Here is a 27970-nt window from a genome sequence, read left to right as displayed (position 1 = left end):
ATGTCCACTACGGGTAATGGGGTGCAAGTGGGGAGTGTTCAGAGGGATGTGGCTGAGGGGAGTCAGGGGTCTGTGGCCTCAGTTGAGGAGGATCAGGAGCAGGATATGGACATCTCTGTTGATATGATAGCAGCTGGTGACTCAATTTAAAATTTAGCGGATGTAAATGGGTTCCTGGATCAGACTTTTGGGAAATCTGTCAAATTGGCAGATTTCTTTGACGTTGTTATGTTTGTGAGGTCAGTTGTGGTGTTACAGGAGACGGTGGGGTTGGACCAGTTGAGTGTGAAGAAGCGTTTCCGCTTGAGGAAATGTGTTACTGCTGTCACGGCAGCAAAAGGTAGTGGGAAACTTAGTCAGGTTCAGAGAAAATTAAAACAATGATGATGATCATGCCTCTTAGGGTGTTTTTTCTCTCGTTTCTCTGTGGTTTCTTCTGTTTTTTCCTTTCTCTTTTCTATACGGCAATCAATTTCAAGGATCCCCAATCAACGTAGACAAACTGAGCGTGATATATAATCATACAGTACACAGCAAACTCACTTGGATTATATTGGCTTTGAGGCAAGCCTTGCATTTCGTTTTCAAAGTGGGTGACAGAAGCAAAACGGCCACCTTTTTACCGAGATGTGCTCAGCATGAAGATTTTGCGTCACGAAGAGTTTGAAGAAGGCAACTTGTAAGGACCCTTATGATGGAAAATGGACCAAGACAATGGTCGGCTTTGGGCCAGAGGATGATGACTTTGTGGCTCAACTGATCTACAATTATGGAGTGGGAGGATATCACCTAGGCAATGACTTCCTCGGTTTGACTCTGCAGTCTAGCCAGGCTGTCAGCAATTCTAAGCGGCTTGGTTGGCCCCTCACTGAGGTTGGAAAGGGCCTCTATCTGGCTGAGGCCCCAGGAGGTTATTGCTTCTACCTGGTGGACAAAGAACAGCCTCCCAATGATCCTGTACAGAAGGTGTGTCTGGCAGGGACTGACCTGCAGAAATCAATACACTGCTCCTCCCTTCTGGGGATGAAGGTGAAAGAGAGAAATGAGGAGAAGAAGACTGTGCTGATGGGATTCACAGACACTCAGTGTAAACTAGAGATTCACAACATTGTTGGGACAGTAGATCATGGGACAGCCTTCGAGCGGATAGCATTCTAGTGTCCATGTGAGCAGTTGGCAGATCTTGAACCCTTGATGACAAAGGGAAACCACAAAATCCTTACTCTCTTGGTTAGCCTGGAAACCCCTGGGAAGGCTACAGTAGAAGTGGTCATTTGGGCTGACTCGCTCTCTCTCTCACACACTAACTCTCTGCTTTATTGGCATGGGAAACATATGTTAACATTGCCAAAGCAAGTAATATACAAAAGTGAAATAAACAATAAAAATGAACCGTAAACATTATACTCACAGAAGTTCCAAAAGAATAAAGACATTACAAGTGTCATATTATGTGTATACTGTATATACAGTGTTGTAATGATGTGCAAATGGTTAAGGTACAAAAGGGAAAATAAATAAACATAAATATGGGTTTTATTTACAATGGTGTTTGATCTTCACTGGTTGCCCTTTTCTTGTGGCAACAGGTCACAAATCTTGCTGCTGTGATGGCACACTGTGGTATTTCACCCTGTAGAAATGGGAGTTTATCAAAATTAGATTTGTTTTCTAATTCTTTGTGGATCTGTGTAATCTGAGGGAAATATGTGTCTCTAATATGGTCATACATTTGGCAGGAGGTTAGGAAGTGCAGCTCAGTTTCCACCTAATTTTGTTGGTAGTGTGCACATAGCCTGTCTTCTCTTGAGAGCCAGGTCTGCCTGCGGCTGGCCTTTCAGAATAGTAAGGCTATGCTCACTGAGTCTGTACATAGTCAAAGCTTTCCTTAATTTTGGGTCAGTCACAGTGGTCAGGTATTTTGCCACTGTGTACTCTCTGTTTAAGGCCAAATAGCATTCTAGTTTGCTTTTCTGTTAATTCTTTCCAATGTATCAAGTAATTATCTTTTTGTTTTCTCATAATTTGGTTGGGTCTAATTGTGTTGCTGTCCTGGGGCTCTGTGGGGTCTGTTTGTGAACAGAGCCCCAGGACTAGCTTGCTTAGGGGACTCTTCTCCAGGTTCAGCTCTCTGTAGGTGATGGCATTGTAATGGAAGATTTGGGAATTGCTTCCTTTTAGGTGGTTGTAGAATTTAACGTTTCTTCTGTATTTGGATAATTAGCGGGTATCGGCCTAATTCTGCTCTGCGTGCATTATTTGGTGTTTTACGTTGTACACAGAGGATATTTTTGCAGAATTCTGCATACAGAGTCTCAATTTGGTGTTTGTCCCATTTTGTGAATTCTTGGTTTGTGAGCGGACCCCAGACCTCCCAACCATAAAGTGCAATGGGTTCCATAACTGATTGAAGTATTTTTAGCCAGATCCTAATTGGTATGTCAAATTTTATGTTCCTTTTGATGGCGTAGAAGACCCTTCTTGCCTTGTCTCTCAGGTCGTTCACAGCTTTGTGGAAGTTACCTGTGGCGCTGATGTTTAGATCAAGGCATGTATAGTTTTTTGTGTGCTCTAGGGCAACGGTGTCGAGATGGAATTTGTATTTGGGGTCCTGGCGACTGGACCTTTTTTGGAACACCATTATTTTTGTCTTACTGAGATTTACTGTCAGGGCCCAGGTCTGTGGAGAAGATCTAGGTGCTGCTGTAGACCCTCCTTGGTTCATGACAGAAGCACCAGATCATCAGTAGACATTTGACTTCAGATTCTAGTAGGGTGAGGCCGGTTGCTGCAGACTGTTCTAGTGCCCTCGCCAATTCGTTGATATATATATGTTGAAGAGGGTGAGGCTTAAGCTGCATCCCTGTGTCACCCCACAGCCCTGTGGGAAGGAATGTGTTTTTTGCCAATTTTAACCGCACACTTGTTGTTTGTGTACATGGATTTTATAATGTCGTATCTCTCTCTCTCTCTGCTTCTCTTTCTCTCTCTGCTTCTCTTTCTCTCTCTCTCTGCTTCTCTTTATCTCTCACACTATCTTTATCTATCTCTCTTACATACACTGTCTTTTAATTCAATTTGATTCAAAGGGCTTTACAGGCAAAGGAAACATGTGTTTACATTACCATAGCAAGTGAAATGGATAATGAACAAAAGGAAAATAAACCATCAGAAATTAACAGTAAACATTACCCTCACAAAAGTTTTGAAATAATATAGACATTTCAAATGACATTATTGGCTATGTGCGGTGTTGTAACAATGTGCAGAGTTGAAGTACGAAAGGGAAAATAAATAAACCTGATATAAATAGGTTGTAATTACAGTGGTGTTTGTGCTCCAATGGTTGCCCTTTACTTGTGCCAACAGGTCACACATCTTGCTGCTGTGGTTGCACACCTAACAGATATGGGAGTTTATCAAAATTGGATTTGTTTTCAAATTCTTTCTGGGTCTGTGTAAATGGAGGGAAATATCTGTCTCTAATATGGTCATACATTTGGCAGGAGGTTAGGAAGTGCAGCTTAGATTTCATCTCATTTGTGCACATAGTCTGTCTTCTCTTGAGAGCCAGGTCTGCCTACAGTGGCCTCTATCAATAAGAAGGCTATGCTCACTGAGTCTACAACAACACCGGATGAGACCCAGATGCAGACACCGGATGAGACCCAGATGCAGACACCGGATGAGACCCAGATGCAGACACCGGATGAGACCCAGATGCAGACACCGGATGAGACCCAGATGCAGACACCGGATGAGACCCAGATGCAGACACCGGATGAGACCCAGATGCAGACACCGGATGAGACCCAGATGCAGACACAGGAGGCAGATGGTTAGAGTCTCAGAGAGGTATTAGATACAGTTGAAGTCGGGAGTTTACATACACTTAGGTTGGAGTCATTAAAACTCATTTTTCAACCACTCTTGTTAACAAACTATAGTTTTGGCAAGTCGGTTAGGACATCTATTTTGTGCATGACACAAGTAATTTTTCCATCAATTGTTTAGACAGATTATTTCACTTATCATTCACTGTATCACAATTCCAGTGGGTCAGAAGTTTACATACACTAAGTTGACTGTGCCTTTAAACAGCTTGGAAAATTCTAAAAAATTATGTCATGGCTTTAGAAGCTTCTGATAGGCGAATTGACATCATTTGAGTCAATTGGAGGTGTACCTGTGGATGCATTTCAAGGCCTACCTTCAAACTCAGTGCCTCTTTGCTTGACATCATGGCAAAATCAAAAGAAATCAGCCAAGATTGGTTCATCCTTGGGAGCAATTTCCAAACACCTGAAGGTACCACGTTCATCTGTACAAACAATAGTACAAGTATAAACACCATGGGACCACGCAGCCGTCATACCGCTCAGGAAGGAGACGCGTTCTGTCTCCTAGAGATGAACGTACTTTGGTGTGAAAAGTGCAAATCATTCCCAGAACAGCAGCAAAGGACCTTGTGAAGATGCTGGAGGAAACCGGTACAAAAGTATCTATATTCACAGTAAAACTAGTCCTATATCGACATAACCTGAAAGGCCGCTCAGCAAGGAGGAAGCCATTGCTCCAGAACTGCCATAAAAAAGCCAGACTACGGTTTGCAACTGCACATGGGGACAAAGATCGTACTTTTTGGAGAAATATCCTCTGGTCGGATGAAACAAAAATAGAACCATGTTTGGTGGAAAAAGGGGGCTTGCAAGCCAAAGAACACCATCCCAACTGTGAAGCACGTGTTTGGCAGCATCATGTTGTGGTAGTGCTTTGCTGCAGGAGGGACTGGTGCAATTCACAAAATAGATGGCATCATGAGAAGGAAAATTATATGGCTATACTGAAGTAACATCTCAGACATCAGTCAGGAAGTTGAAGCTTGGTTGCAAATGGGTCTTCCAAATGGACACTGACCCCAAGCATACCTCCAAAGTTGTTGCAAAATGGTTTAAGGACAACAAAGTCAAGGTATTGGAGTGGCCATCACAAAGACCTGACCTCAATCCTATAGAAAATTTGTGGGCAGAAATGAAAACGTGTGTGCGAGCAAGGAGGCCTACAAACCTGACTCCGTTACACCAGCTCTGTCAGGAGGAATGGGCCAAAATTCACCCAACTTATTGTGGGAAGCTTGTGGAAGTCTACCTGAAATGTTTGACCCAAGTTAAACAATTTAAAGGCAATGCTACCAAATACTAATTGAGTGTATGTAAACTTCTGACCCACTGGGAATGTGATGAAAGGGAACCGGGAAGACTAGCGAGAAGGAAAAACACATGCTGGGACAAGACGACCTGGCAACAGATCGACAGAGAACACAGGTATAAATACACAAGGGATAATGGGGACAATAGGAGACACCTGGTGGGGGGTGGAGACAAGCACGAGACAGGTAAAACAGATCAGGGTGTGACAGTCTGTACATAGTCAAAGCTTTTCTTAATTTTGGGTCAGTCACAGTTGTCAGGTATTCTGCTACTGTGTACTCTCTGTTTAGTGCCAAATAGCTTTCCAGTTTGCTCAGTTTTTGTGTCAAGTAATTATCTTTTTGTTTTCTCATGATTTGGTTGGGTCTAATTGTATTGCTGTCCTGGGGCTTTGTGGGGTCTGTTTGTGTTTGAGTCCCAGTACCTCTTTCTCTCTCTCCCTCTCCCTCTCTCTTTCTGTCGGTAACACCACTCACAAGGACAGAACAAGCTGCTCCTTCCATGTCACTGTGATACTGTAGATGGCTCCCCAAACAAAAAGATACTCCTACCACCCCTCCTCTGATTCTAAAATTGGTCTAATGCCCAAGTCTCCTCCCTTACAAAATATGTTGTTGGTTTTAGAAGGCAAGAGGTGGAGCGACAGAAAGTGATAGAGTGAGTGAGCAATTGAAAGGCAGAGGGGAAGAGAGAGCGAGCTGTCTAAACACCCAACTCTTCTCTGAACTCTTCACCATGTGTCACGTTATGTACAGAACATCCTAACCCTAATCATGGCGCAGGGGATGCATCCCAAATGACATCGTATTCCCTATATTGTGCACTTATTTTGACCAGAGCCCCATGGGCCTGTATAGTGAATAGGGTGCCAATTGGGAGTCAGCCTCCTAGCTCGCCAGTGTTTACCCAATCTGTTTAATCAGGAAGTGTCCACCCACGGATTGGGACTGGGGATGGGGACAGGAGTACAGGTTCATATTCATTTGGCACACTGTAGCAAAATGTTTTGCAACCGGAAACTAAAACGAGCATTTTTTATTGGTCAAGTTCAGGTAAAGACCCTCCATTTCAGTCTGTTTTATTGTTGTTGAATCATTTGATGCATAATGAACCAGACCTAGAACAGGAGTACAGAGTACCTTCTAGAGCTGCCAAATGAAGCAGTGTGTATGTGTGTGGGGTGGGGGGGAGGGTGCGTGCGTGTGTGTGTGTGTGTGTGTGTGCTACGTGTACTAGACCTACTAGAGCTGCCAAATGAGCCAGCAGAAACAGGCTAATCTATATGAGCCTGGCTAACAATGCTACGGGGGGGGGGGGGGGTTCCCCCTTACATTCTCACACATTTTTGTTCTCTTGCTATATTTTCTCTATCGTATCTCTCTCTCTTTCTCTACCCATCTCTTTCTTTCTTTACCGGTCTCTCTCTTATCCTCCTTCCCCATCCATCTTTCTCTCTATTTTACCCTCCCCTTCTCTCGTTGTCTTTCTCTCCAATATAGACGTTGTAATGTGTCTCAAATCTGAGGACAAGTGTCTCCTGTCGCCTTCTTCACCATAGAACATTGTTGATTCCACCCCCCTTTCAGGACAAGATAGACAGGTAGGACTATCTGTCTGTTTGATGCTGCTAGGTGTAAATTGCAGGAAATTACATTTACCGCCATTCCCCCACGAGTATTGACAATACCTCTCCCTTTATTCAAATACCGCTTTTATGTTCGCCTTCGTCCCAAATGGCCACCTATTCACTATATGGTGCACTAGGGCCCATAGGGTTCTGGTCAAAAGTAGTGCACTATATAGGCAATAGGGTGCCATTTGGGATGCTACCTGTAAATTGAGTGGGGGGAGGAAGGGAGGAAAGGAAAAAGGTATAAAAAGTGAATGCTCACACTGCATGAATGATAATTGTGTTTCTGTGGGTTGCTTGGTTACCGTTCACATGAAATTGGAGGTTGTGAAGAATTGTGATTCCGCTGTTGGTTTCCTTGCGCTGCTGTGCGTGAGCCGGTGCAAACACACTCCAGGAAATAGCACCATCACTTTGATATAATTTTTGAAAACAGTTTATGGGAGAAAGAGAGTTTGCAGAGAGACACAGAATAGGCTGTATGATCTGTCTGTGCAGACAGATCAGATATTCTTCAACTGTTTAGTCATGTCATGGAGAAAGCAGGCGTGCCAAAACTTGGATCATATTTTCAGTAGCATAAAGACACATGGATATTTATGATAATATATTCTGTGCTCTTTCATGTCAGTCCAGAGAACAAACTAAAGAACTCAATGTACCATCCAGACCATGCATTTTTTATTGGCATTGACACACACACACACACACACACACACCCTTCTGTTGATGACTGGCATCCTTTAACAAAGTACGACTCGCATCGCACCTCATTTGCACATTCTAACCTTCACCCATAGACCCAATACATCTCCCCTCTCAGTATTGCTGCCAGGAAGATCAATAATTTAGGAGAGGCGAGGGAGATGAGGACAGCATAGGCGACGGAGAGGAGGGGAGAGATAAAGGGGGGAGAGGAGCGGGGAGGAGGAGAATAGTAAAGGAGAGAAGAGGAAATGTAACGTTCTAAATGTTCTGTCTGGTACCGTGATCTAATGACCAGTGGTATTTTCTAATAGGCACAATACACCTATTCCCCACCAAAAAAGGATTTGCCTATCTGAGGTCAAGTAGTCTACCTACCGAATGGGATGAAAATGTATGGTAATCATAATTAACTTAAGTTAATGAGAACTACTTTTTGACATATTCAGCTTCCCTCATCTCTTTTGTCTAATTGTTTGCCTGTTTCTTATGCTTGGGGATGTTGGGTGGTGGGTGCTGGGTGGTGATGGTGGAGGGTGGTGGTGGCTGTGATGCTGGTGGGTGGTGGTGGTTGTGCTGGTGGTGGTTGTGCTGGTGGTGGTTGTGCTGGTGGTGATGGTGGGGGGTGGTGGTGGTTGTGATGGTGGTTGTGCTGGTGGTGGTTGTGGTGGTGGTTGTGATGGTGGGTGGTGGTGGTGGTTGTGTTGGTGGTTGTGCTGGTGGTTGTGATGGTGGGTGGTGGTTGTGATGGTGGGTGGTGGTTGTGCTGGTGGGTGGTGGTGGTTGTGCTGGTGGGTGGTGGTGGTTGTGGTGGTGGTGGTTGTGATGGTGGGTGGTAGTGGTGGTGGTGGTTGTGATGGTGGGTGGTGGTTGTGATGGTGGGTGGTGGTGGTGGTGGTTGTGATGGTGGGTGGTGGTGGTTGTGGTGGTGGTGGTGGTGGTGGTGGGAAGTACATTCTGGACATAAGAATAGTAATATTGGATGATGCAATACTAGTTATAAGACTAGTGTTGGTGTATCCCACTATATGGCTCTGGTCTCGGGGTTTCACTTCTTCCTATTGGAAACCATCTTTCATGACTATCGGAGCTCTGGAACTCTGCTGCATGCATCATAATCCATTTCTTAGAAAAAATATAAATGACAAAATACTGTTCTTGGAAATAGTGACAAGATACACTATGTGAATATAAAAAACAATGTCCAAATGCAACCCGCCAGCCCATATGGAAAAGAGAATATAACAAGATTCTTATGTTTTCCTGGAACTTGTACAGCAAATACACATGCAAGATTCATTGAATGTTCTTGTAATATATACTTATATGAGGAGACAAAATGTATACTTTACAAAATGTTGCATGTATTATATAAAAACATACAAGAGATATGTAAGCTAAGCCTTCTAAGGTCTCACATACATGGGACACTGTCTGATGTATTGAAGAAAGGAGGAAGAGGAGGAGCAGGAAAAAGGAGAAGCAGGAGGAGGAAGGGGGAAAGGAGGAGGAGGGAGAAGAGGAGGAATGACTTTCATAGCATTAGTGAATCTATTTCTATTTAGTGGGGATCTCTCAACAATCATTCTCATGTTCACACATTGGTCAGTGACAATGACAAATATCAAAGCTAAGCAGGGCTGGACTAGGTTACGGAGACCGTAGATAAACGAACTGTCCAGTAGGAGGTGTTGCCCAGCCTTAACGATGGAAACTCATATCTGAAAATGTACCATGTGTGAACAAAACATTAGGAACACCTGCTCTTTCCATGACATAGACTGACCAGGTGAATCCAGGTGAAAAGCTATGATCCCTTATTGATGTCACTTATTAAATCCACTGCAGTCAGTGTAGATGAAGGGGAGGAGACAGGTTAAATAAGGAGTTTTAAGCCTTGAGACGATTGAGACATGGGTTGTGTGTGTGTGCCATTCAGAGGGTGAAGGCGTAAGACAAACGATTTAAGGGCCTTTGAACAGGGTACTGTATGGTAGTAGGAGCCAGGCACACCTGTTTGAGTGTATCAAGAACTAAAACACTGCTGGGGATTTCACGCTCAACTGTTTCCTGTGTGTATCAAGATGGTCCACCACCCACAGGACATCCAGCCAACTTCACACAACTGTGGGAAGCATTGGAGTCAACATGGGCCAGCATCCCTGTGGAAGGCTTTCGACACCTTGTAGAGTCCATGCCCTGACGAATTGAGGCTGTTCTGAGGACAAACTTAATGTGTTCCTAATGTTTTGTACACTCAGTGTATATGCAAATATTGGAATTTTCTTATCGTTTTTTGTATGTTAACTTAGAAAAACAATGTGAAACCTATAAGGAAAGCATTTATTGTCCGGAATTGACATTGTCAGAACATACAATTGTATTATGATATTCATAGATGACTCCTGTAATGTCTCAAATATGTCATACCATGTTCATGTAAGAAATTCACCACAATCATGTAATCAATTGTGTACATCATATAAGGCATATAAGTTAACACATAAACAACTACACCACTGACATACAGTGCATTTGGAAAGTAATCAGACCCCTTGACTTTTTCCACATTTTGATACGTTACAGCCTTATTCTTAAATGGATTAAATAAAACAATTTCCTCAGCAATCTACACACAATATCCCATAAAGACAAAGCGAAAACAGGTTTTTGAAAATGTTGGCAAATTTATTAAAAACAAAAACCAGAAATACCTGATTTACATCAGTATTCAGACAATTTGCTATGGGACTCGAAATTGAGCTCAGGTGCATCCTGTTCCTTTGATCATCCTTGAGCCGTTTCTACAACTTGATTGGAGTCCACCTGTGGTAAATTCAATTGATTGGACATGATTTGGAAAGGCACACACCTGTCTATATAAGGGCCCACAGTTGACAGTGCATGTCAGAGCAAAAACTAAGCCGTGAGGTCGAAGGAATTGTACTTGGAGCTCCGAGACAGGATTGTATCAAGGTACAGATCTGGGGAAGGGTACCAAAATATTTCTGCAGCATTGAAGGTCCCCAAGAACACAGTGGCCTCCATCATACTTAAATGGAAGAAGTTTGGAACCACCAATACTCTTCCTAGAGCTGGTCGCCCGGCCAAACTGAGCAATTGGGGGAGAAGGGCCTTGGTCAGGGAGGTGTCCAAGAACCCGATGGTCACTCTGACAGAGCTCCAGAGTTCCTCTGTGTAGATGGGAAAACCTTCCAGAAGGACAACCATCTCTGCAGCACTTCACCAATCAGGTCTTTATGGTAGAGTGGCCAGATGGAGGCCACTACTCAGTAAAAGGCACATGACAGCTGGCTTGGAGTTTGCCAAAAGGCACCTAAAGACTCTCAGACAATGAGAAACAAGATTCTCTGGTCTGATGAAACCAAGATTGAACTCTTTGGCCTAAATGCCAAACGTCCCGTCTGTGGGGATGTTTTTCAGCAGCAGGGACTGGGAGACTAGTCAGGATCGAGGGAAAGATGAACCGAGCAAAGTACCAAGAGATCCTTGATGAAAACCTGACCCAGAGTGCTCAGGACCTCAGACTGGGGCAAAGGTTCACCTTCCAACAGAACAACGACCCTAAGCACACAGCCAAGACAACGCAGGAGTGGCTTCGGGACAAGTCTCTGAATGTCCTTGAGTGGCCCAGCCAGAACCTGGACTTGGACCAGATCGAATGTCTCTGGAGAGACCTGAAAATAGCTGTGCAGCAACGCTCTCCATACAACCTGACATGGCTTGAGAGGATTTGCAGAGAAGAATGGGAGAAACTCCCCAAATACAGGTGTGAAAAGCTTGTAGCGTCATACCCAAGAAGACTCAAGGCTGTAATTGCTGCCAAAGGTGCTTCAACAAAGTACATTAATGTTTAATTTCCTTTTTTTTATTTTATACATTTCCTAAATTTGATAAACTGTTTTTGCTTTGTCATTATGGGGTATTGTGTGTTGATGAGGGGAAAAATCATTTAATCCATTTTGGAATAAGGCTGTAAAGTAACAAAATGTGGAAAAAGTCAAAGGGTCTGAATACTTTCCGAAGGCTCTGTATCAGGAAAACCTTTCAACATCTTACCAGATACTTATTAGATTTTTGTATAAATCTTCTTCTGCCATACAAGGTTCTAATTAGATTTTCAGGATTATTTTCCTTCAAATCTATAGTATATGATGAAATACAGCTGGTCATCGGGGTCCATAGATACACATATAACAACTAATAAACAACGCAAAAAAATGATAGCTGATAAAATTCCACCAGGTGGGTCCATATTTCATAACCACACCATGAGATCAAATGACCAACCAGGTCCATACATTTTACATCAACTGATAAACAATGTGAAAATATAACAGTAGATGATCTAATGCCAACAACAGTGAATGAGTGACCTTTCAACCCTCTCTAGCATTAGTGGAGGAGGATGATAAAGGTGGATGAAGTCCAAGAGTCTGACAAAGGTCCGGCGCAAGTCAGCCGCTGATGTCGGAATCATCTGTCACCTCTCCTTATAATGTACCTCACCCTTCCCTTTACTGAACATAATGGCTGGAAGGCTTAGCTGAACATAACACAACTATTACACACACACACACACACACACACACACACACACTGTCATCTCATATCTCAAGTATGGAACGTATTGTACACGAGAGAGAGAAATATGTGTACATGCCTGCGTGTGTGTTCGCGCACGTGTTCTGTATGCACGGTGCACGTATGCGCTTGCGTGTGTGTGTGTGTGTGTGTGTGTGTGTGTGTGTGTGTGTGTACTAGCGAACCTAATGGAGGTCGTAGCACCTGGCTGATTACACCCCTCCAAGTATCCCTCTCATGGGTCATTTGGAGCTGCGTGTTCTGACAGACAGGAAACGCAACCATGACAAATAAGGCAGTTCTCCAAGTTCTAATGTGGGGATAATGGGCCAGCTACAGGTCCACTCCATTATGGATGGATGGTTGGTTCTCCCCCTCAGTTGTGTGTGTTGATATGAATCACCATAATGGCTGTTGTTTTAGACTGATGAATTAGACTTGGCGTTTAATGGATTATGTACAAGTTCAGTGAGTGTACGTGTGTTTGGTTGTCAGGCTGAATTTAAGATGGAAATTAGTATTTTTGTGTCCTGTAGAGTCAAGGACTTGTATAAGTCATTATAATAGATGTTGTTTTCAACAAGACAAGTGTTCGACACGTAACTGAGTCTGAAATTCCTATTATTTAATATAGTTGTATGAAGCACTGCTAAGAACGACTGTTGTTTTGGACCAACATTCAACAAATCATATTCCTGAACTTTACAGTCGTCACATTGAAGTTGAGAATGAAACCCCTCGTACTTTATGCCGTTGAAGAGTCCAGGGACTGTACGTTTGTCACATTCCTTTTCACATCCCTGTCACGTACACAAAGAACATTGTACGTCACGGCTGTGTTAGAATCAAAGGGTTCCTTCATCTTGGAGCTGTGGAGCATTTTACCCATTTGAAATAATTATGCAAAAATGTCATGTAGAGAGTATGCAAATATAATGTATCCACTGAGTAAAATGTGACAAATTTCAACCGTTAGCACACTCAGTACCATGTTTTCATGAAATTCAGAGTAAGCTGACATGTACAGCTAATCTCTCTACGTATTAAGCCCTTTACACACACACACACACACACACACACACACACACACACACACACACACACGTGGGTGTGCATAATCACACACCTTCCTTTGGGATCCCTCTTAGTCTAGTATGATTCCTTCCAAGTATTCTGTGTTCGGGTTGTGGTGTGGGTCTGGCTTGCTATTGGTCTGGAGATGGCTGAATAGGCCAATCGGTGACGTGCAGAGGTTGTCTCAGTGAGGGCAGGGGGGTTCATCCTGTAGACATGGTTTATTGTTACTGGCACTGCTGTCGGTTCTATGCGGCGTGCTCTTTTCCCGTGAAACCCCCTAGAGTCTAAGGGCCCGGGGCTGGGTTTCTAATAAGCTAACAAATGGAATTGTTTTAAGATGGTCGTACCAAGGAATTGTTTGAATTTTAGGACCCAACAAAAATAATAATTTGATGAAACATTACATTTGGCTTTCCTGCTATTAGCCCATAACAACACATTGAATACATTGATAGTCAAAAAATAGTCCTGTCCTCATATGACACATACAGTTGAAGTCGGAAGTTTACATACACGTAGATTGGAGTCATTAAAACTCGTTTTTCAACCACTCCACACATTTCTTGTTAACAAACTATAGTTTTGGCAAGTTGGTTAGGACATCTACTTTGAGCATGACACAAGTAATTTATCCAACAGTTGTTTACAGACAGATTATTTCACTTATAATTCACTGTATCACAATTCCAATGGGTCAGAAGTTTACATACACTAAGTTGACTGTGCCTTTAAACAGCTTGGAAAATTCCAGAAAATGATGTCATGGCTTTAGAAGCTTCTGATAGGCTAATTGACATCATTTGAGTCAATTGGAGGTGTACCTGTGGATGCATTTCAAGGCCTACCTACACAGTGCCTCTTTGCTTGACATCATGGGAAAATCAAAAGAAATCAGCCAAGACCTCAGAAAAACAATTGTAGACCTCCACAAGTCTGGTTCATCCTTGGGAGCAATTTCCAAATGCCTGAAGGTACCAGGTTCATCTGTACAAACGATAATGCGCAAGTATAAACACCATGGGACCACGCAGCCGTCATACCGCTCAGGAAGGAGACGTGTTCTGCCTCCTAGAGATGTACGTACTTTGGTGCGAAGTACAGGGGTAGCAGCATCATGTTGTGGGGGTGCTTTGCTGCAGGAGGGACTGGTGCACTTCACAAAATAGATGATATCATGAGAAAGGAAGACTATGTGGATATATTGAAGCAACATCTCAAGACATCAGTCAGGAAGTTAAAGCTTGGTCGCAAATGGGTCTTCCAAATGGACAATGACCCCAAGCATACTTCCAAAGTTGTGGCAAAATGGCTTAAGGACAACAAAGTCAAGGTATTGGAGTGGCCATCACAAAGCCCTGACCTCCATCCTATAGAAAATTTGTGGGCAGAACTGAAAATGTGTGTGCGAGCAAGGAGGCCTACAAACCTGACTCAAGTTGCACTAGCTCTGTCAGGAGGAATGGGCCAAAATTCACCCAACTTATTGTGGGAAGCTTGTGGAAGGCGACCCAAACCGTTTGACCCAACTTAAACAATTTAAAGGCAATGCTACCAAATACTAATTGAGTGTATGTAAACTTCTGACCCACTGGGAATGTGATGAAAGAAATAAAAGCTGAAATAAATAATTCTCTCTACTATTGTTCTGACATTTCACATTCTTAAAATAAAGTGGTGATCCTAACTGACCTAAGATAGGGAATTTTTACTAGGATTAATTGTCAGGAATTGTGAAAAACTGAGTTTAGATGTATTTGGCTAAGGTATATGTAAACTTCTGACTTCAGCTGTACATAGTTGATAAGGTTGGCATGATAAACTGTAAACCTATCCGGATATAGAGCAGGATCTGTAGCACTTTGTAATGATTAAATTGACTGAACACGCAGTAATAAATCAACACACACAACTGTGTGAACACGGCCCATGTTTGGCTTATAGTGGTCTATGAAGCGTGACCATATCACACACACACACACACATACACACACACACACACACACACAGTGTTGGCAAATAGTGTGAAGCGTGGCTGTCTAACGTGAGAATAGGAGTAGGAGTAGGGAAGTGAAGGGAAAGGGGATGCCTAGTCAGTTGCACAACTGAATCCATTCAACTGAAATGTGTCTTCATTTACCTGACTAATTCTGTTGTTTTTGCACTGTACTAAGAGTTCTTGCATGTGTCAACAGTGAATGCAATGTTAAATATTGATTTTGTGTGTGTGTGTGTGTGTGTGTGTGTGTGTGTGTGTGTGTGTGTGTGTGTGTGTGTGTGTGTGCGTGCCTGTTTTTGAGAAAGAGCAAACCGAACAATACATTAAAGAAATATACTGCTCAAAAAAATAAAGGGAACACTTAAACAACACATCCTAGATCTGATTGAAATAAATAATCTTATTAAATACTTTTTTCTTTACATAGTTGAATGTGCTGACAACAAAATCATACAAAAATAATCAATGGAAATCCAATTTATCAACCCATGGAGGTCTGGATTTGGAGTCACACTCAAAATTAAACTGGAAAACCACACTACAGGCTGATTCAACTTGGATGTAATGTCCTTAAAACAAGTCAAAATGAGGCTCAGCAGTGTGTGTGGCCTCCACGTGCCTGTATGACCTCCCTACAACGCCTGGGCATGCTCCTGATGAGGTGGCGAATGGTCTCCTGAGGGATCTCCTCCCAGACCTGGACTAAAGCATCCGCCAACTCCTGGACAGTCTGTGGTGCAATGTGGCATTGGTGGATGGAGCGAGACATGATGTGCTCAATTGGATTCAGGTCTGGGGAACGGGCGGGCCAGTCCATAGCATCAATGCCTTCCTCTTGCAGGAACTGCTGACACACTCCAGCCACATGCGGTCTAGCATTGTCTTGCATTAGGAGGAACCCAGGGCCAATCGCACCAGTCCATAGCATCAATGCCTTCCTCTTGCAGGAACTGCTGACACACTCCAGCCACATGCGGTCTAGCATTGTCTTGCATTAGGAGGAACCCAGGGCCAACCGCACCAGCATATGGTCTCACAAGGGGTCTGAGGATCTCATCTCGGTACCTAATGGCAGTCAGGCTACCTCTGGCGAGCACATGGAGGGCTGTGCGGCCCCCCAAAGAAATGCCACCCCACACCATGACTGACCCACCGTGTGAACCTGCTTTCATCTGTGAAGAGCACAGGGCGCCAGTGGCGAATTTGCCAATCTTGGTGTTCTCTGGCAAATGCCAAACATCCTGCACGGTGTTGGGCTGTAAGCACAACCCCCACCTGTGGACGTCGGGCCCTCATACCACCCTCATGGAGTCTGTTTCTGACCGTTTGAGCAGACACATGCACATTTGTGGCCTGCTGGAGGTCATTTTGCAGGGCTCTGGCAGTGCTTCTCCTGCTCCTCCTTGCACAAAGGTGGAGGTAGCGGTCCTGCTGCTGGGTTGTTGCCCTCCTACGGCCTCCTCCATGTCTCCTGATGTACTGGCCTGTCTCCTGGTAGCGCCTCCATGCTCTGGACACTACGCTGACAGACACAGCAAACCTTCTTGCCACAGCTCGCATTGATGTGTCATCCTGGATGAGCTGCACTTCCTGAGCCACTTGTGTGGGTTGTAGACTCCGTCTCATGCTACCACTAGAGTGAAAGCACCGCCAGCATTCAAAAGTGACCAAAACATCAGCCAGGAAGCATAGGAACTGAGAAGTGGTCTGTGGTCCCCACCTGCAGAACCACTCCTTTATTGGGGGTGTCTTGCTAATTGCCTATAATATCCACCTGTTGTCTATTCCATTTGCACAACAGCATGTGAAATTTATTGTCAATCAGTGTTGCTTCTTAAGTGGACAGTTTGATTTCACAGAAGTGTGATTGACTTGGAGTTACATTGTGTTGTTTAAGTGTTCCCTTTATTTTTTTGAGCAGTGTATATATATAATTTATTGTTTTACCTTTATTTTACCAGGTTAGGCTCATTGAGATTAAACATATGTTTTCTAAGAGAGACCTGGCCAAAAAAGCAACACAAAGTTTCCGTCATTTACAACATAAAACACAAAGCACTACAGTTGAAAAACATCAGTTTACACATTGAACAGGCACATAGGGTTTGGGAGGAGGAGTTCAAATAGGGGTCAAAACATTGACATCCCGCTAAATCATTTCCCACAATAGAATTTACCCTAGCTGTAAAATAATTTGAGGAGACGAGATCCTGTACTTTCAAATCTTTTTGTAGCTCGTTCCAAGTAGAGGGGGCAGAGTGGGCTACTGGAATGCTTTTTTACCTAGCTCTGTACGGGCCTTACATACATTCCTGTGAGCGTAGGAGATAATTGCCATTAGCCTGCTGGACAATGTAGATTCACAGGTAAAATGGGAGCTGTCTCAGTATGGCCTTATAAATAAAAACATACCAATGACATAGTCTCTGTCTCCCTGAAGAGCTAAGGAAGGCCAGCCACTGTCATATAGAGGGTACAGTGATGAGTGAGGGTTTTGGTGTTCGTAATAAACCTCAGTGCCCCATGGTACACAGTGTCAAGCATGCGTAATGACGCAACAGGGGCATGCATGTACAAGGTATCCCCATAGTCGGATACAAGCAAGAAGGTAGAGGAAACAAGTCTCTTTCTCGCTTCAAGTGAAAAACATGACTTACTTCTAAAAATCTTCTTTTATAAGCACCAGCTAAATGTTCAAAATCACTATTTCTCATTAGCATTACAAATGGTTCCCCTTCCTTTCTGACAGCGACACACACACACACACACACACACACACACACACACACACACACACACACACACACACTCCAGCCCTTCTGACAACTCACGTAGTGCGAAAGTGCATGTGCTGTGATCGGTCTAATGGCTTATGGAGTGTTACGTTTAGCGTAAATTACATTGGAATGTTGGTACTGTGTAAGTGTATAACCTTTATAAAAGCGAGAACAAAACCTTCTGTAGCCAACGATAATGGCTGCATCCCAAACAGTACCCAATATTGTTCCTGGAGGCCCTATGGGCCTGGTCAAATGTAGGGTACTAAAAATGAAATGGGGTGCCATTTGGGTCGTAGATCATGTGTTTTAATGTCTTCATGCTCAAATACCAGTGTGGGTTTTCAATAAGTGTAACAAAAAAAACCTGTAAAATCCTCCAATGTTGGTTCGGGTCGTCATGACCGACCAACCAAATGGCTGAAGAGTAATTACATCGAAAATGACATTTTCTTTCAAAAAGGAACATTTATTTTTCCAAAAAGGAACATTGTTTGCATCCCAAATTGCAATCTTTCCCTATATAGTGCACTACTTTTGACCAGGTCCCATAGGGAATAGGAAACCATTTGGCACGCAGACATTGAAATGCAATGCAACTAATTAAAACAGACCTTTAGGAACGACCCCAACTCCCCCAGTGTGCTTCACTGTGTTCCGTGTCACCATCTCTCTCCACCTATGAATGAGGAGACTGATGACACTCAGACAGTCACACAAAGGAACATTGAAATGAAACAGAGTTAATTACAACAGACATTTATGAATGACCCCCATGTGCTTCACTGTACTACGTGCCATCACTGTCCACCTATGGGTGTCGTCAATGCCAATCAGTACTCAGTACACGCACAAGCGGCACGCACACACCACACAAACACCACACACACATAAAAAAGGTTTATATACTGTAAGGTCAACCTGATTAAAATGTCACTCTGATTAAAACAGATAAGCGCCTTGTGATGATGACTATAACGTTATTACTCACTGACTGACTGACTGTGTGTGTGTGTGTGTGTGTGTGTGTGTGTGTGTGTGGAGGCTCCTCAGAGGAGGAAGGGGAGGACCATCCTCCTCAGTGAATTTCATAAAGATGAAAATAGTGAAACATTAAAATAATTATCCTTTTAAGATAAAACTATACGAAATATATTTACGTCTTACACAGTAATTATGACAACTTCCGAAGAATGTCCTCCAACCTATCAGAGCTCTTGTAGCATGAACTGACATGTTGTCCACCCAAGCAAAGGATCAGAGAATAAATCTAGTACTCAGAGCATAAGCTACAGCTAATGAGCACTGCAGTTTATAAAATGTGGTGAGTAGTCGACTCAAAGAGCGAGAAAGACAATAGTTCAACATTTTTGAAGAAATGTATTTATTTAAATATGAATGAGAAGCAGGAGAGAGAGCTAGCTATATGTCGTTGTATTTTTTTCACTTTCACTTAGCTAGAGAATATAGCTAGCTAGTTTAGCCTACTCAAACACCTGGCTCAAACCGAAAGGGATGCTATGTTAGCTAGCTGGCTATGGCTATCCAACATTGGAACTCTTCCAAGTTAAGGTAAGCTTTTGGTTTTGTTAATTTATTGCCAACAGGGCCCGCCGGTGTAACCGCTAAACTGCTTGCTGACTACACTGTACTGTATGATTGTAGTGAGTTTACTAATGTGTTAGTTCCAATAGCTATGTTGACTAATATGATGATAGCTAATTAGGTGACAACAACGAAGGCTGTGTGTAGCGGTTAGCGGTTATGATATAAAGATTTGGTTTGGAAAGTTTTTTTCGCCTGGCCACAACCAGCTGATGTTTTGTGCACTGAAGTCCACAAGCTAAAGGCAAGAGGAGGAGAGTGCGTAGATGCGAGAAGGAATTATACAACGTGCTGTCATGCTGTTTGTATGTGGCTGTTATGAAAGTGAACCATGTCTGCGTGTGATCAGGGGTGTATTCATTCCGCCAATTCGGTTGGAAAACGTTTCTTAAACGGAAGCAAAAGGAATGAAACAGGGATAAACATACCTGATTTTTCTCCAATAGAAACTATAGTTTGGAACTGTTGGGCTAATGATACACGCTAGATGCATGCAAGCGTGTGCAAGGTGATATTGAATGTGTCACTGTCTGTCACTTTGATTACTCAAATGTTTCTCTCGACCTGTGCACCTACGTCGTAAACTTTCATTCATAGGCTAGGTTGTAGCAACCTCATGATGGGTATAGAGAAAATGTAAACTGTAGTAGCCTAAACCTATCGATGTTACATTGAGGTGGGTGAATGGAATATGACTGACAGTCATCCAATATGCTGTAATGGAAATAAGGCCATGCTCATAAAAACAATTATCTTCCTCCCTTATCTTAAACGGCACCGACCGCAACTAGTGTACTGTATGTGTGTGTGTGTGAGTGTGTGTGTGTACTGTTGTTAAGACAATATTAATTTAGCCACCCCCTCATGGGACAATGAGAATGGAGTTGAATAGAAAACATCCAACCAATGCATTTCAGCGTCATTTAAGCTTCATGTTATAGTATTCATCAAGTTCCCTTACAGGAAAAACATCATTTCACATGTGGAAAATCACACGGTTTCACATGAAATTTCACATGTGAAATCATGTGAAAATGTTAATTTGGAACACTTCACATGTGATCACATGTATTAACACGTATAGTTCCATGTTATCACGTTGGTTTACATGTTGTCACATTATCATATAAACTTTACATAAGACCATGTGATCACATGAAAACATATGTTTTTGGAACACTTCACATGTGATCAAGTGAAATTCAAAATCTTTTTTCTGTAAGGGTTGTTTCTCCTCTCTCTCTGTCTCACGCTCTCTCTCTTTCTCACGCTCTACGCTCACTCTCTGTTCGACAACCTGTGACGCTGTGTGAGTGTGTGTATCTGTATGAGAGAGAGAGAGAGTTAGTGAGAGAGAGAGTTAGTGAGAGAGAATGTGAGACCACAGGAGGTTGATGGCACTTTATTTTAATGATTTATTTTTAGGGGGTGGATCAGCTTTAATATTGCAGATAGATTTAATTGTCTCCATAATTTCCAATCCCCCATATACACTACCGGTCAAAAGTTTTAGAACACCTACTCATTCAAGTGTATTTCTTTATTTGTACTATTTTCTACATTGTAGAATGATAGTGAAGACATAAAAACTATGAAATAACATATGGAATCATGTAGTAACCAAAAAAGTTTTAAATAAATCCAAATATATTTATATTTGAGATTCTTCAAAGTAGTCTCCCTTTGCCTTAATGCCAGCTTTGCACACTCTTGGCATTCTCTCAACCAGCTTCATGAGGTAGTCACCTGGAATGCATTTCAATTAACAGGTTTGCCTTCTTAAAAGTTCATTTGTGGAATTTCTTTCCTTCTTAATGCGTTTGAGTCAATCAGTTGTGTTGTGACAAGGTAGGGGGGTATACAGGAGATAGCCCTATTTGATAAAAGACCAAGTCCATATTATGGCAAGAACAGGTCAAATAAGCAAATAGAAACGACAGTTCATCAATACTTGAAGGTCAGTCAATACGGAAAATGTAAAGAACTTTGAAAGTTTCTTCAAGTGCAGTCGCAAAAACCATCAAGCGCTATGATGAAACTGGCTCTCATGAGGACCGCCACAGGAAACTGTTCAGAAGAGACTGTGTGAATTAGGCCTTCATGATCGAATTACTGCAAAGAAACCACTACTAAAGGACACCAATAAGAAGAAGAGACTTGCTTGGGCCAAGAAACACGAGCAATGGACATTAGACCGGTGGATTTTTTTAATTTTTATATTTTGGGGGATTTTTCACCCCTTTTTTCTCCCCAATATCATGGTATCCAATTGGTAGTAGTTACAGTCTTGTGATGGTGTGGGGGTGCTTTGCTGGTGACACTGTCTGTGATTTATTTACAATTCAAGGCACACTTAACCAGCATGGCTACCACAGCATTCTGCAGCGATACACCATCCCATCTGGTTTGGGCTTATTGGGACTATCATTTGTTTTTCAACAGAACAATGACCCAAAATACACCTCCAGGCTGTGTAAGGACTATTTAACCTAGAAGGAGAGTGATGGAGTGCTGCATCAGATGACCTGGCCTCCACAATCCCCCAACCTCAACCAAATTGAGATAGTTTGGGATGAGTCGGACCGTAGAGTCAAGAAAAAGCAGCCAACAAGTGCTCAGCATATGTGGGAACTCCTTCAAGACTGTTGGAAAAGCATTCCATGTGAGGCTGGTTGAGAGAATGCCAAGAGTGTGCAAAGTTGTCATCAAGGCAAAGGGTGGCTATTTGAAGAATCTCAAATATTAAATATATTTTGATTTGTTTAACACTTTTTTGGTTACTACATGATTCCATATGTGTTATTTCATAGTTTTAATGTCTTCACTATTATTCTACAATGTAGAAAATAGTAAAAGATAAAGAAAAACCCCTGAATGAGTAGGTGTTCTAAAACCTTTGACCGGTAGTGTATAAATATAGTGTATATATTATGTTAAAAATATAGATATAGATATATTATAATTTATTTATATATATTTTCCTTTATTATTTTCCCCTAACCCTATCACCCCTCCCGTAATTGGAGTAAACTAATGAACAACAACACTTAGGCTTCTACTTCCAGCTTATACATACTATATACACATTTTACAGACACAGTATATTTTACATTAGTTATATTTTGTTTGTTTTTAGTCCCACCCTTCAGCTCCACTCAACCCCTCCCATCTATCTCTGAACACCATCCAGTTGATTTCTATTTGCCATATCTTTTTCCAACTGTGCCGTTTCACAAAAGTTCTGAACCTTTCTATTCTCATAGTTTCTACAAATTATAAATGAAAGAAAAACATTTCTGCTTAGAGTATTATTATATAATTGATCGATTGACTATGACTTTTCAGATCACCCTATCTCCAGAGTTAACTCCTGGTGCATGTTGCAATTCTTCATCCGTTCCTGGACCTGCAACCAAAAACAAGCTACATCTGGACAGAACAGATCTAATGATTCTGTCTCCTCGCAGTAAAATCTGCAGAGCTGGGATGGTTGTATCCCCCATATATATACCATTATATTGGTTGCAATACGTTTTTATAATCATTTATATTGAAAAAAGGAAAACTCTAAATTGATTTGGTTGGTGGCACCTTAATTGAGGAGGACGGGCTCGTGGTAATGGCTGGAGCAGAATAGGTGGAATGGTATCAGATACATTAAACCTGTGATTTCCATGTGTTTGATGCCATTCCATTGACTCCATTCCAGCCATTATTATGAGCTTTCCTCCCCTCAGCAGCCTCCTGTTGTAACGTTCGTCGCCTGGTGACGAGGAAGCGGACCAAAACGCAGCTGGGAGCGAACACATGTTTATTATTTTACACCGAAATAAACACGTACACAAAATCAAGAAAATACCGATACGTTAGCTGCTCAAAATCAAAGAGACAACAACCCACAAACATCGTGGGGGGAAAAGGAACTTAAATGTGATTCCCAATCAGACATAACTAGCGACAGCTGTCTGATTGGAAATCACCTCCGAGCCCAACATAGAAATAAACCACAAAGAAAGGCTATAACAAAACATAGAAAATAAACCATAGAAATACCACACCCTGACCAAAAATAGCAGAGTTCCCCTGGTCAGGGCGTGACAGTACCCCCCCTCCAACGGTGCGTACTCCCGGCGCACCAACCTAAAGTCTATTAGGGGGGGGACCCGGGTGGGCGCCTCACCCTCGGTGGAGGCTCTGGCCCCGGGCGTGTTTCTCCCCCTGCCTCCACCCTATCCCTACCCCTCTGGCCCGGACTGGACCACGGTGGAGCGGCATGCTCAGGCTCCGGAGCGGAGCCGCCGACCGGAACAGGACTGGTCACCGGTGGACCGGACACAGGCCGTGCCGGACTGTGGACACGCGCCATGGGCCTGGTGCGGGGAACAGGGACGGGCCGGACAGGACCGGGGACACGCACCACCAACCTGGTGCGGGGAGCAGGGACGGGCCGGACTGGCCTGGGGACACGCACCACCAACCTGGTGCGGGGAGCAGGGACGGGCCGGACTGGACTGGGGACACGCACCACCGGCTTGGTGCGGGGAGCCGGGATGGGCCGGACAGGACTGTGGACACGCACCACTAACCTGGTGCGGGGAGCAGGGATGGGCCGGACAGGACTGGGGACACGCACCACTAACCTGGTGCGGGGAGCAGGAATGGGCCGGACAGGACTGGGGACACGCACCACTGGCTTGGTGCGGGGAGCAGGGACGGGCCGGACTGGACTGGGGACGTCTGGCAGCTCGGGACAGTCTGGGCAGTCTGGCCACTCCGGCAGTTCAGCGCAGTCTGGCCACTCCGGCAGTTCAGCGCAGTCTGGCCGCTCCGACGACTGTTGACTGGCGGGCAGCTCCGACGACTGTTGACTGGCGGGCAGCTCCGACGACTGTTGACTGGCGGGCAGCTCCGACGACTGTTGACTGGCGGGCAGCTCCGACGACTGTTGACTGGCGGGCAGCTCCGACGACTGTTGACTGGCGGGCTGACGCACTATAATCCTGGTGCGTGGTGCTGGTACCGGATATGCCAGCTTGGGAACACGCACCTCTAGGCTAGTGCGTGGAGCGGGAACAGGATATATAGGACCATGGAGGCTTACTGGCGGTCTCGAGCTTAAACCTGGCATCGCCCTTTCTGGCTGAATGCCTACTACCCCCTGGTAACTGCGGGGCGCTGGTATAGCGCGTACTGGCCTAAAAACACTTGGCCTTGCCATAACACCCATTACCCCGAAGCATAAGACCTGTCCATTAACTGGCCTCCGAGAAACAGTCCGGGGATTTGGCCTGGGGCTCCAAACTTGCCCCGCCAAACTACCCATATGCCCCCCAAAAATTTTCTTGGGGTTGCCTCTCGGGTTTAATCGCCAGTCGTGTTCCTCGGTAGCATTCCCGGTCTTTGCTCCATTTCCTCCATGTATCCAATCCAAAATTCCCTCTGCTCCTTCCTCTGCTGCTTGGTCCTTTGGTGGTGGGTTGTTCTGTAACGTTCGTCGCCTGGTGACGAGGAAGCGGACCAAAACGCAGCTGGGAGCGAACACATGTTTATTATTTTACACCGAAATAAACACGTACACAAAATCAAGAAAATACCGATACGTTAGCTGCTCAAAATCAAAGAGACAACAACCCACAAACATCGTGGGGGGGAAAAGGAACTTAAATGTGATTCCCAATCAGACATAACTAGCGACAGCTGTCTGATTGGAAATCACCTCCGAGCCCAACATAGAAATAAACCACAAAGAAAGGCTATAACAAAACATAGAAAATAAACCATAGAAATACCACACCCTGACCAAAAATAGCAGAGTTCCCCTGGTCAGGGCGTGACACCTGTGGGACACACACACGGTGTACATCATCTAAATAATTGTATTTCCTGGCAAAAAGCGACTGACCATGTTTCACGTTGATACCAGTCACATACCAGGTTGTGTGTCATTGCTGTTACAGGATTAAAGGAAAACAGACAATATAAATGTCATTGCTGTTATGAGTATACCAGACAGACAGGAAACATAAGATTGCTCTTAAATTACTCCACTGATCCACAAAAGGGTAAATGTAGACAACAATATAAAGAAAACACAAAACATAAATGAATATGATGTAAAATTGAGCATTAGTATATTTTTTATCGTACACAACCTTCATGTTCATATCTATAAAAGAAAGAGAGGATATAAACAGTGTTGTATTTGGGCTGGTTTTTGGAGTGCTGCTTTGTGCTGCGCTCCATGAGAGAGCTTGAAAGGGATGCTTCCCAAACGGCACCCTATTCCCTACATAGTGCACTTCTTTTGACCAGAGCCCTATTGGCCATTTGGGACGCAATGGTTTCAATTTGGGACGTAATCTACTCGTACATCTTATTTAATGCACCTCAGAGAGCTAGAAGAACAATGCGGATGTTAAACCTACATGACGAGCAAATATTTAAGCTGGGAATGAGCCTTGTCGCATTGCACTTAAAACAAAAAACAGGTGCATTAGCAAATATATATTTGTTACAAGACTGTCTGTGTGTGTGTGTGTGTGTGTGTGTGTGTGTGTGTGTCTCTCTCTCTCTCTCTCTCTCTCTCTCTTCTGTGTGTATGTTTATACTGTACGTTTATTTGATCTGGAATGGGTGGCAAATAGGTTCAGTTGGAGGCTTTTATCAATCTTTAGATTGAATTAACAATGGCAGTTGGCTACTGTTTAATAGGACCTAATCCACATCAAATAATAATAATTTGTCATAAACAGGAGATGATCATATGCTCTGAGATAGTTGATCCACAGTAACTACGTAGTCTATTGACTTAACTCTAAGCCTACTGGACAACCATAATGAAACAATCTCTCACGCTTTGCTCTATTCTTCAAATACACTTGTTCACAGCTAGTGTAATTTGATTATACTATTCCACTTGATAGCTCAACTTGTTTTCAGAACCTATCCATCCATTGTTATTGGCCAGGCTGCATCACATCCGGCTGTGATTGGGCGTCCCATAGGGCGGCGTACAATTGGCCCAGCGTCGTCCGGGTTTGGCCGGGGTAGGCCGTCATTGTAAATAAGAATTTGTTCTTAACTGACTTGCCTAGTTAAATAAAGGTTCAATTAAAAATAAAATATTCAAATACAGCTGACAGCTAGTGGAAAACTGTATTCCATCCCACTTGTGAGCCCATGTATTTATTTACTATTTGGGAAGAAAAGGTTTTTAAACTATGCCATTGAATTGGTTGCATGGCAGCATAGCAAAGGTCATAGTAAAGAGAAGCTCTTGTAGAGAGTCTGCAGGGAGTCACTTTGTTTGTAGCTCTCTTTGAGCAACACATTGTTAATCAATACAGTTGTGTGTGTGAGAGAAACAGAGTGCATTTTAGAAATAAGCCTTGGCCCCTGAAGCAACTCCATCTCTCCTCTACCGCTCTAACCACATCTGCCCTCTATCCTCTCATCCTTCCATCCTCTCACCCCTCCCTCAATCCCTTCCCACAGGGAAAGACAAATGGGAAGTTTTTAAATACATCTTCTACATCAACAATCGCTGAGAAAAAGGCAGAAATATGCCTCATGTTTTTGATTTACAAAGAAGCCTTATATCCTTAGAGCTTATGGTTAGTGGATGGGAGGAAGGATGGGTGGATGGGTGGGTGGATGGAAGGATGGGTGGGTGGATGGAAGGATGGATCGATGGGTGGGTGGGTGGGTGGGTGGATGGAAGGGTGGGTGGGTGGATGGAAGGAAGGGTGAGTGGATGGAAGGATGGATTGATGGATGGATGGGTGGGTGGATGGATGGAAGGATGGGTGGGTGGATGGAAGGATGGGTCGATGGATGGGTCGAGGGATGGGTGGATGGGGAGACGGATAGATCAAATCAGATTTTATTGGTCACATACACATGGTTAGCAGCTGTTTATGCGAGTGTAGCGAAATGCTTGTGCTTCTAGTTAGTGGAAGGATGGGTGGATGGGTGGTCAGGAAGGATGGGTGGATGGATGGATGTGGGGAAAATAAAAAACAAGACACAAAGCAGGTCAAATGCTAATCAGGGGCCCTGTATACACTCAGGTTGTACAACTGATGCACAAGTTATTTGACACAACGGTTGTGTTACAACTGGTATTGTTGTGGGACAACGGAGAGCTTCACTGCACAAAAACGATTACACAACCATTGTGTGGATTCTTGACAACTTTTGTTTAAATAAAATTGTGCAGACAAACTCTCTGCTGTATTAAAACAGTTGTGTCAAATGTGTTGTACGTCAGTTGTACAACCTGAGTGTGGACGGGGCCATGTACAGGGAGAGGAGTGAGAGAATCAACTGTCCGTATGAGTTGCTGCTTGGATTGCTGATGAAGTAA

General features: G+C 43.5%; 1 pseudogene; it reads left to right on the top strand.

Moving 5' to 3' along the window:
* Positions 1–27970, top strand: LOC115177920 (glyoxalase domain-containing protein 4-like; annotated as a pseudogene).

The sequence above is a fragment of the Salmo trutta genome, chromosome 38 (genome assembly GCF_901001165.1).
Source record: "Salmo trutta chromosome 38, fSalTru1.1, whole genome shotgun sequence".
Lineage (NCBI taxonomy): Eukaryota > Metazoa > Chordata > Actinopteri > Salmoniformes > Salmonidae > Salmo > Salmo trutta.
This window is presented reverse-complemented; position numbering and strand designations above follow the sequence as displayed.